Source organism: Empidonax traillii, unplaced genomic scaffold, assembly GCF_003031625.1.
Source record: "Empidonax traillii isolate 1590-97213 ecotype Southwest subspecies unplaced genomic scaffold, ASM303162v1 scaffold706:size701851, whole genome shotgun sequence".
NCBI classification, from domain to species: domain Eukaryota; kingdom Metazoa; phylum Chordata; class Aves; order Passeriformes; family Tyrannidae; genus Empidonax; species Empidonax traillii.
In genome coordinates, this window is record NW_020955899.1 from 153,372 (window position 1) to 162,056 (window position 8,685).

The window sequence follows — 8,685 nt, forward strand, 5'->3', positions numbered from 1 at the left end:
GCAGGTAGAGAACTACGGCATAATGCTCATCTGGGAGAGTACATGTGTGTGTCTACCAATGTGTGTTGAGGGGAAGAAAAGATTTTCAAAAATGAGAAGGGAACAGACAATAGACGACTGGACCACAGTTTAGATTTTTGGATATAAGTAAAATTTTTAAAAAAGACAGGGTAGAAGTAGAAGAACAGATGAGTTTGGAATATCATAGCTAGGCTAATGAACTTATATTGTATTTCACTCGTTCTTTATTTTCAGCCAAACAACTTCAGGAAGGAGACTAGGAACCATGACTTACCAAGAAGAAAATGAGACATGCAATTTTCACGGGGATAAAAAAGGAGATCGAAAGAGTGCAAGGTCTGTCATAGATACAACTTTAAGTTCAGCTTTGAGGAACTTTGCTCTTGAAATAGCAGGAACTATTGCCTTTTGAAAGGCATTCACAGTAATCAGTATCCTGGGTATAGCAGTGACTAAGCTAGGGATGGATACTAGAATTTGACCAAAGATCCATATCCTTATTACTTTTTCTCCATCATCTTACCACAGAGAGAGAGAGAAGGAGTGAAGCTTGAGAATAAAGTGAGTAGGTTCTTTGTGGCCCTGCTGGAGACTGGCCTCTATCCAGCTCAACCACCAGTCAGGCATCCACAGGATTGCAATTCTTTTTCCAAGCTGTAGGGCCAGAAGGTAGCTGAGGTCACCAAGTCCTGACAAATCACCTGATGTATCTCAGGACTGAGTTATTACTGTTGTTGATGCAAAAGCTTTAATACCAGGATGTACCAGTTCTTCCAGCAGGCATTTGCCTTCCTTGGCAATTTAGATCCTCACAAGGGTCTAGTCCCGGATAGAGATTTTATCAAAACCTGGGTGTACAGCAGTACAGGGACAGGACAGGTATCTACCCACAGAGCACGTCCTCAAGAAAATCAGACCATCACTTCCTGCAAGAAATTCAGCACAACTTCCAACTGATACCACTTCCTTCACCTACATCTGGATAGAAAAGAGCAAGCCCTTCAGATCACATCTGCATTTTCTTCCAAATGTCTCATGGCTCACAGCTCTAATAACACACCAGCTTTCTTCCCAGACTACTAGTAGTCAGAGTCATCCTTCCCGGCTTTGTAATTATAGACTGTGGGAGGACTTGGACTCCATAGCAGCCTTCAGAGTGCTTTGGTGTGAGAGGAGAGGTCTGTCTTCCCATCAGCTCAAAGGACAGAGGATGTAAGGAAGTTCTACACCAGACTCTTGTTTTGATTATATGTAAGGAAGAGGGGAAGCACCCCTGGCAAAAATAATTGGAGATGGAGTCTTAGATTCGGCAAGGCACATGACTGCCTGACTCTGTAGGGAGTGTTGGGAGATGTGGGATGAACTCTGGACTTTGGAGGACTGTCAGGGCACTTTGGTGTAGTTGTGCACTCAAATCTTTTGGGAACTTGACTGTAGAAGATACTTAATTGAGATGTTAAATGTATCTAATAAAACACAATAAAAGGGGAAAACTTAAAATCACCGAAGATGTCAAATTACTCTGTGTAAAGGGTGTGTACCCCAAGAGGGTGCATTCAGATAAATCAATGAGATCTTATTTCTCAGGAAGCCATGCCAAGGAAGCAGAGGAATAAAACCAAAGAGGAATATCCACTCCTTGTTTGTTGTGGGGAAATACATAAATTGGAAATAAAAGCTGGAAGAGTCTGAAGATATTACAGTAACAGAAGCCTTAAAAAAACAATCTGAAAAGTCCTGCATGAGTCAGACTTCCTGGCAGCCTCCCATGTGAGTGGTGAGGCCCAAGACTGTTTACCTCATGAGATAGCAAGCAGATAACACTTCGTAAGTGATGATTAAAGATATGAAGTGCCCAACATGCTGTGGGAACAAGGGACAGTCAAAAGCAGCCAGTCTCAGTGTAATGAAAATGTAAGGCAAATAGCCCATGCAGACAATGAGTACACAGATGTTCAAGGACTGAGAGTGTCACCAAACTGGCAGTGGTACTTCAGATCTGTAGAAATGGAGAGAAGTCTAGTTGGACTCTGTTTCTCTGTGTGTAGGAATACTTTTTTACATTAAACATAGCATTGGGATACCAAAGAAAACAAAAAATGTTAAGCATGCAAACCAAAAGCAGCAAAATCGTGCCAGCACAGCAGCAATTTCATATACAATTATTGCAGCACATTACAGGTTTGCTAGCTGAATCAGCAGAGTTTTCAGAATGGAAACCCATGAAATGTAAATCTGCATAAGGCTTATTTGCTACCCCACATGCCTTATTTTCTAGAATTACAGAAGATCTGTTAGTAAAGACATCTGAAAGAAAGACGCGTTGTTAGACACAGGGTTTTGATTCATGATGTGCTTTAATTTTATGGTTCCAACGTTTTGGTTTTCCATGGTAAAGATCAAAGAGCAATACACTAAGAAAACTTCTTTCTTTTTTTCTGGTGGCCTGTTTTCCCTGAATCATCTGATATTTTTCAGAAAATGAGAAAAACATGTACTTTTCTGGTAGGTGGTATAGATCTTCATGGAAAAATCACATTGTTTGTTAACATCTCAAGAAGGTGTGGCATTCACTATATTAATTTAGCTATTGTTAGATGTAATATTTCAGACCATTTACAAATGTCCATTAAAAAAAAAAAAAAAAAACAAACACATAAATACTGTAATTTCTCATTATAAAGACCAGGGAATGCTTACTAGTAGACAGAGACAATTTTTCTCCTCAATGTAAACTATTACTTGTTCATAAACTTGCTCTTAAAAAGCCAGAGAATACATGTTCAAATAAATTAACATGAAAATGCAGGGGGTTTAATGTAAAATAAAAAATAAATCAACCAGAAACCAAAGATTACAGCCTGAAATAAAGTAAACAAAACAAACAAAAAATCCCTACAGCAAAACACCAGCAAAACAAGAAACAAACATGAATTGAGCTTTAACTAAGCAGCTTCAGATGTTATGGTTCATTCCAATAGAAATAAGATGTCATTGCAGCTGACATATGTAAGGCTTAAATGAACAAGGTTCCTCAATGGACCCTGCTCAATGAATAAGCAGGAGAAGCAGTCATGTTCCTAGTTTGTCTTGGCCAAGGATCATCTTTTATATTTCTTTGAGTCAAAAAATCATTATTTTCTTTCTAAGTCACGTGAACTGTTGTCTGTATTCACCTGCTATATTTTTCTGATGGTGAAAATTGGTTTGATACAGGCTGGTCAAACTGATTCACTTTCAGAACTGTCTCATTAAATTTAAGGAAGTTTAGAAAAAGCCAACAGATGTAAGAAAAGGATTACCTGAAACACTGAATCTAATTTAACACAATTGGTTTTCCCCCTCGATTTCACAGATAACTTTCAAAATAGCAATGGCACTAAAACTAGTTTCAGGCATGGCAGTTTTTTATAGTTATGCCTTACTGTTACGGCTAAAGAAGAAGCAAACTTCACAGAGTTATAAAGGCATGATTCTTCAAGAGCAACCTGCATTTTTTTACTAAAGCATTATTTTTTATATAACAAAAGCCCAAACCCACTTGACTTGATTTTTCCATGTAAACTATCCTTGGTGTATATTCATATTTTCCATGTTGGGTTTTGTTTATTTGTTTGTTTTTCATAACAAAAAGCACTATATATTATCTGACCTAAATCATTTAGGATACATTAAATTAATTACAAACATTAAAACCATAAAGACATTTTAATTAAGCTTTCTTAAAACTGCCTGAAAAATTAGGTGATTTATTTCTTTTGTCAATACAATGACACTTTCCCAGGGAAGTGGCAGAATCACTATCCCTGGAAGTGTTCAAAGGGCACATGGATTTGGCATTTGGGGATACAGTTTAGTGGTGAACACTCTGGTGTCAGGTAAATAGTTGGACTAGGTGATCTTAGAGGTATATTTCAATCTTAATGAGTCTATGACTTGATGATGAAAGGAGAGCTCACAACCACAGCCTAATTTCCAGAAACTGCGAGTAGCAGGAAAAAAATTGAGGTACCCGTACATGAAATTTTAGGAAACCTGAACTAAATGATTCTTAATGCAAGAAGCATACACATTTTACCAGAGAAGTTCCCTATGGTCCTAAACTAGAAGACACCCAACAAAGTATTCCGATGTACAAATCCTGTAACTCAGTCCACAAGCTCTTGACTTAATCAGCCCAGAAGTTTCTTTCAATAACATTTACCACGTCTCTCTGGCTTGGACTCTGCACAGATCCAGACTATTGATTGGCTTGATGTTGTCATTTAACCCTAGTTAACTCATGGTTCTTCACTAGCAATATGAAGAAAAGTAACCCTACTCCAGTCCAAAACAAGTACACAGGTCTATAGTCGCTTCTGTGCTAACCCTTGCAGAAATAATCAGTCATGTGTTTTTTAACAACACAGATGATGGTTCAAACAAGCCAATGCAATAGAGTAGACCATTTTTTTTTCATTTATGACATTTCCAGGCACTATTAACATTTTTGTAGGGTTACTTCTGTGTTAGTATGTCTGATGCCCTGGGCTCATACAAAGACAAGGGCAAAATAAAGGGCAGAATCATGCAGCTGTGAACAGGGAAGTGCACTGAACCGCTCACGGAACTGCATTTCAGCTCAGGTGACACATTAACTATACTTGTGTATTGGACTGTGGAGCTGTGTAACAGTTACACACCAAATCAAGTGCTGTACCAACACAGTAAAACAAGTCCTTTCATTAACAAAAATAAGCAAAGACTCCAGTCAGTTTTCTTTTTTTCATTTCTTAGGCAATGTCAATTCAAACTGACAGAGTATTTTCTGAAAAGTAAAGGTATCCAGACCTTCTGAACTTAAAAGAGCTTTAAACTTTTAACCTCTCTCTTCCTAATGCAACCTCCTCATCTTCCTGAAGATGTGTTACAACCCCACAGCATACACCACACAGCTTCAGACATCCTGCATAAGGGGATTTGATCTACACATCTACACTCCATGGTGTTCTGTATGTTGCTTTCAGGGCCACTCTAGCAAATTTGTTTGTTTGTTTTTAACATGTGGTGCATGAAGCAGACTCAAAAACAGTCTGTACACTTCATAAAGAAGGAATACTTCAAACACTCCATTTTGCTTAACCCCAGTTTGCTTAACCCCAGGAATGTCTAAGAGGTTTTTTCAGTATGAAAGCTTTAGAAAAATGATACAGGGACATTTGTGTACACTTAAGTTTCAGAATTTTTGTAGAAAATGCTACCCTGAATATCAGTAGGCATTTCTGAATTTTAAATACTAGTTCTAGTTTGAATCAGTAAAAAAATTTATTCTTCATGGGATGAACAGTAGCACAATCAAAGTAACTCCAGAAGAATTAGTTGTTTTGTAAATATATGATAAAGGAGATAAGTTAAATCCAGAGTTGTTGTTTGCTTGTATTGTTGTAGTGCTTACAACTATTCTTCTGTAACAGACATCCCACACACATCTTGCAACAAGGAGACAATCCTTGATTGAAACAGTTTATGTCTATCATTAAATTGGAGACATGAGAACAGAGAGATTACAGGCAAGTGATATAAACAATATTGAAACAGAAGTCTCAGTTGTTTACCTACAGAAAGCTGAAGATCTACTCTGAAGTAAAAGTAGATATAAGCATTACAAATATGTGAATGAAACCACTCTTGAGGCACAAATCCACATGGAATTAGAACATCCACCAAGGCTAAAGATCCAGTTGTGAAATTAGGTGAATAGGTGAGAGGAAAGTGATACGTGAAGAAGTGGAATAAGATTAGAAAGGTAATAGCTTGAAAGCAAGAGATCTGCTCGTGTGTAAAGATACTCCTGACTCAGCATTTTACTCCCCGTACTATTAATCATAGAATCTTAGAATTAACTGGGTTGGAAGAGACCTCCGAGATCATCAAGTCCAACCCTTGATTCAACCCCATTGTGATTACTAGATCATGGCACTCCTCTCCAGAGACTGAATACTAAAAAAATCTATAACATGATAGAGATCCCACTTCAGGAAAGTATGTTTAAGTATAATGAAAGCAGCTGTTTGCAGGAGGGGAGGGAAAATTTCGAGCATGAAGTAGATGAGGTAACCTACTTCTGCCTCCAAAGTTCCCAACCAACATTTTCTGTTCCACATCACATAGCACCAGAGACCAAATCCAGGGTATCTCCTCACTGTTAGAACCCACAGACAATACTTCTCTTTGGACTAAGTGGGGAAGACAGCTGCTGACAGAAGCACTGCAGATTGGCACATTTCCTCTTGATTTCTGGATGAGAAATACTGTTCCTTTGGCGTATATCCATCTCTGGTTCTGTTTAGACTCTGTTCTCTCTCTATGCCTCAGCAATCTGAAGTCACAAGGCTACTCTTTCTTTTGAGAAGACCTAAACTATGTGGTTGGAAGGTTCTGCTATTGCCTAGAGGATGTTGTATCATTAGGGGTATTACTGTTTCACTTAGTCCTCAAACTGGTTTTCCATGTTTCTGTTATTACAAAACTGCATGATTATGGTTCTTTTCATTTGCTTCAAGCAATCATGTTTCTCATAAAATAGAATCGGTTCTCCATTAAAAGGGGACTACATCACTTTATTTAAGCAGATGGGTGAGAAATGTTCAATTTATCTCTAATACTAATCTCTTTACACAGTTCACACAATCACTAGCTTTACTGAAATGCCCATCAGAGCAAGAGAAAATCATGATTGTAAAGCTGTAACTCTAATCCCGAACTGAAAAGACATGAGTTAGCTCCATGCTCCATCACAGGCTTCCATTAAGATCTTGAACAAATCATTTAAGTCACTTGTCTCGAATTTCTTTCGGAATGGTACCCTGCTTTCTCACAGCACTGATAAGGCAAAGTGGTGTCTGTGTAGCCTGACTACCTACTACAGTCACTCTGCTTTTTTTCTAATATCCTTCATGATAGAGATTATCAAAGCACAGCAGTTCAGCTTTCAAAATAGAGCCACTAAAACTGTACAATCTTCATAAAAGACATCTGAACTTATGACACAGTAGCTTCTAGGAGATTTCCAGACATAAGCCTAGGATAAAAGAGATAAAAGAACTATTAAAAATATTTGTGTTGTGAAAGTCAAAGGCATAGTGCTAATTACACTAGAAGTTTGCAAGTGCACAGACTGAAAAATGAAATGATGAAAACTATTTAAAATCTCTACTGCTAGATACATGCACAATGGGGAAGAGTTAAGTTACATATGTGAGCGTAGCTTTAAAATTTCCTAATCTTCCAAATACATAGATATTGGTAATGCTTCAAAATGCTTTCTTGAAAAGACAGACATAATTTTCTATTGTGAAACTCCTGGGCTGCATAAGATCCTGCCACTCTTCTCATGAACTGTAAACACAACTCAAAGCCCAGGAGGATTTCTTCTAAATCAGGGTTCTCTCTCCTTTGCATCAGATTGTAAAATCACAAAAAACTAAACAGCATTTTTTTTCAAGCACACTGAGTGCACACCTGACTTCAGCGTGGCAAGGGTGTAGGAAGTTGAAACATACTTGTTTGTCCTAGACACATAAGGTTAAATACTCACTTTGAGAAATCAGTGAAAACCTCCCTTCTGCAACAGCAACAAACCACCCTCACTGAGTTTCAAGCCACAGAAAATTCTTTATCTACAGAAACTTAAGGAATGGAAGAAAGCATTTGAGGTATTTTCTCAACAGAAACTTAAATGCTTGAAAGAAATATTGAAAAAAACCTTAATATGTAAAAAAAAATTCTTATTCCAGTAAACCAGCGACTTCAGAAAAAAATTACAAACTAAGGTATCCTTGGACAAAGACAGCTTACTCAATGAGTATTTGGGGTTAGAATGACAAGACCAAGGTAACATGTTTAACAAAGCTAAAAATTTTAGATTCAAAACCCACTGAAAACAGTGAGAACTTCCCTTGACTTCAACAGGCTTTCAACTAGGCCTAATTAAGCTTAGTCTTTGAAAAGATAGATAAATTGGGGATGGCCAAGAGTTTACAGTCTTGCAAGACAAATATTAGGATTTCAATTATGTTTTCAGTTTTCTGGGAATCTGATTAATTTCCCATGACTAGGAGCTATCAGTAGGAGACAAAATGGGACAATTTGGAGAGATGATGCAATCTAGAGATATCATAGCCTGAAAACCAGGAGATAAGCAGAACTTTGAGAGATTTTCTGCTTTACATGCAATTGATATTGCTTAGGGACAAGGATGAGACAGAAAAATTTCAATGAAATAAATGCATGTCCTTTATTTATAGCTTTTAAGAGTAAATGAGACTATTCCAAAATTTAACTATCCTTATCACTAGCCATTTTTCCCAGTCTAACCTGAATCTCTCATCATGTGATTTGAACCAATTACATTTTGTCTAAACTGAACATGTAAACCAGATACTCCCTCTTCTTCGAAGTACTCCTGTATCATCATCCCTCTCTCTATACAACACACTTCACATTCTTTTAACATTTCCTCTTGTTTCCTGTATCTTTGATCATTATCACTGGTTGCTCTCAGGCACATGGTGTGATTCCTGGGGCTGTCCCATGCAGGGTCAGAAGATGGACCCTTGTGGGTCTCTTTCAACTCAGGATATTCTATTATTCTATTCTATTCTATTCTATTCTATTCTATTCTAT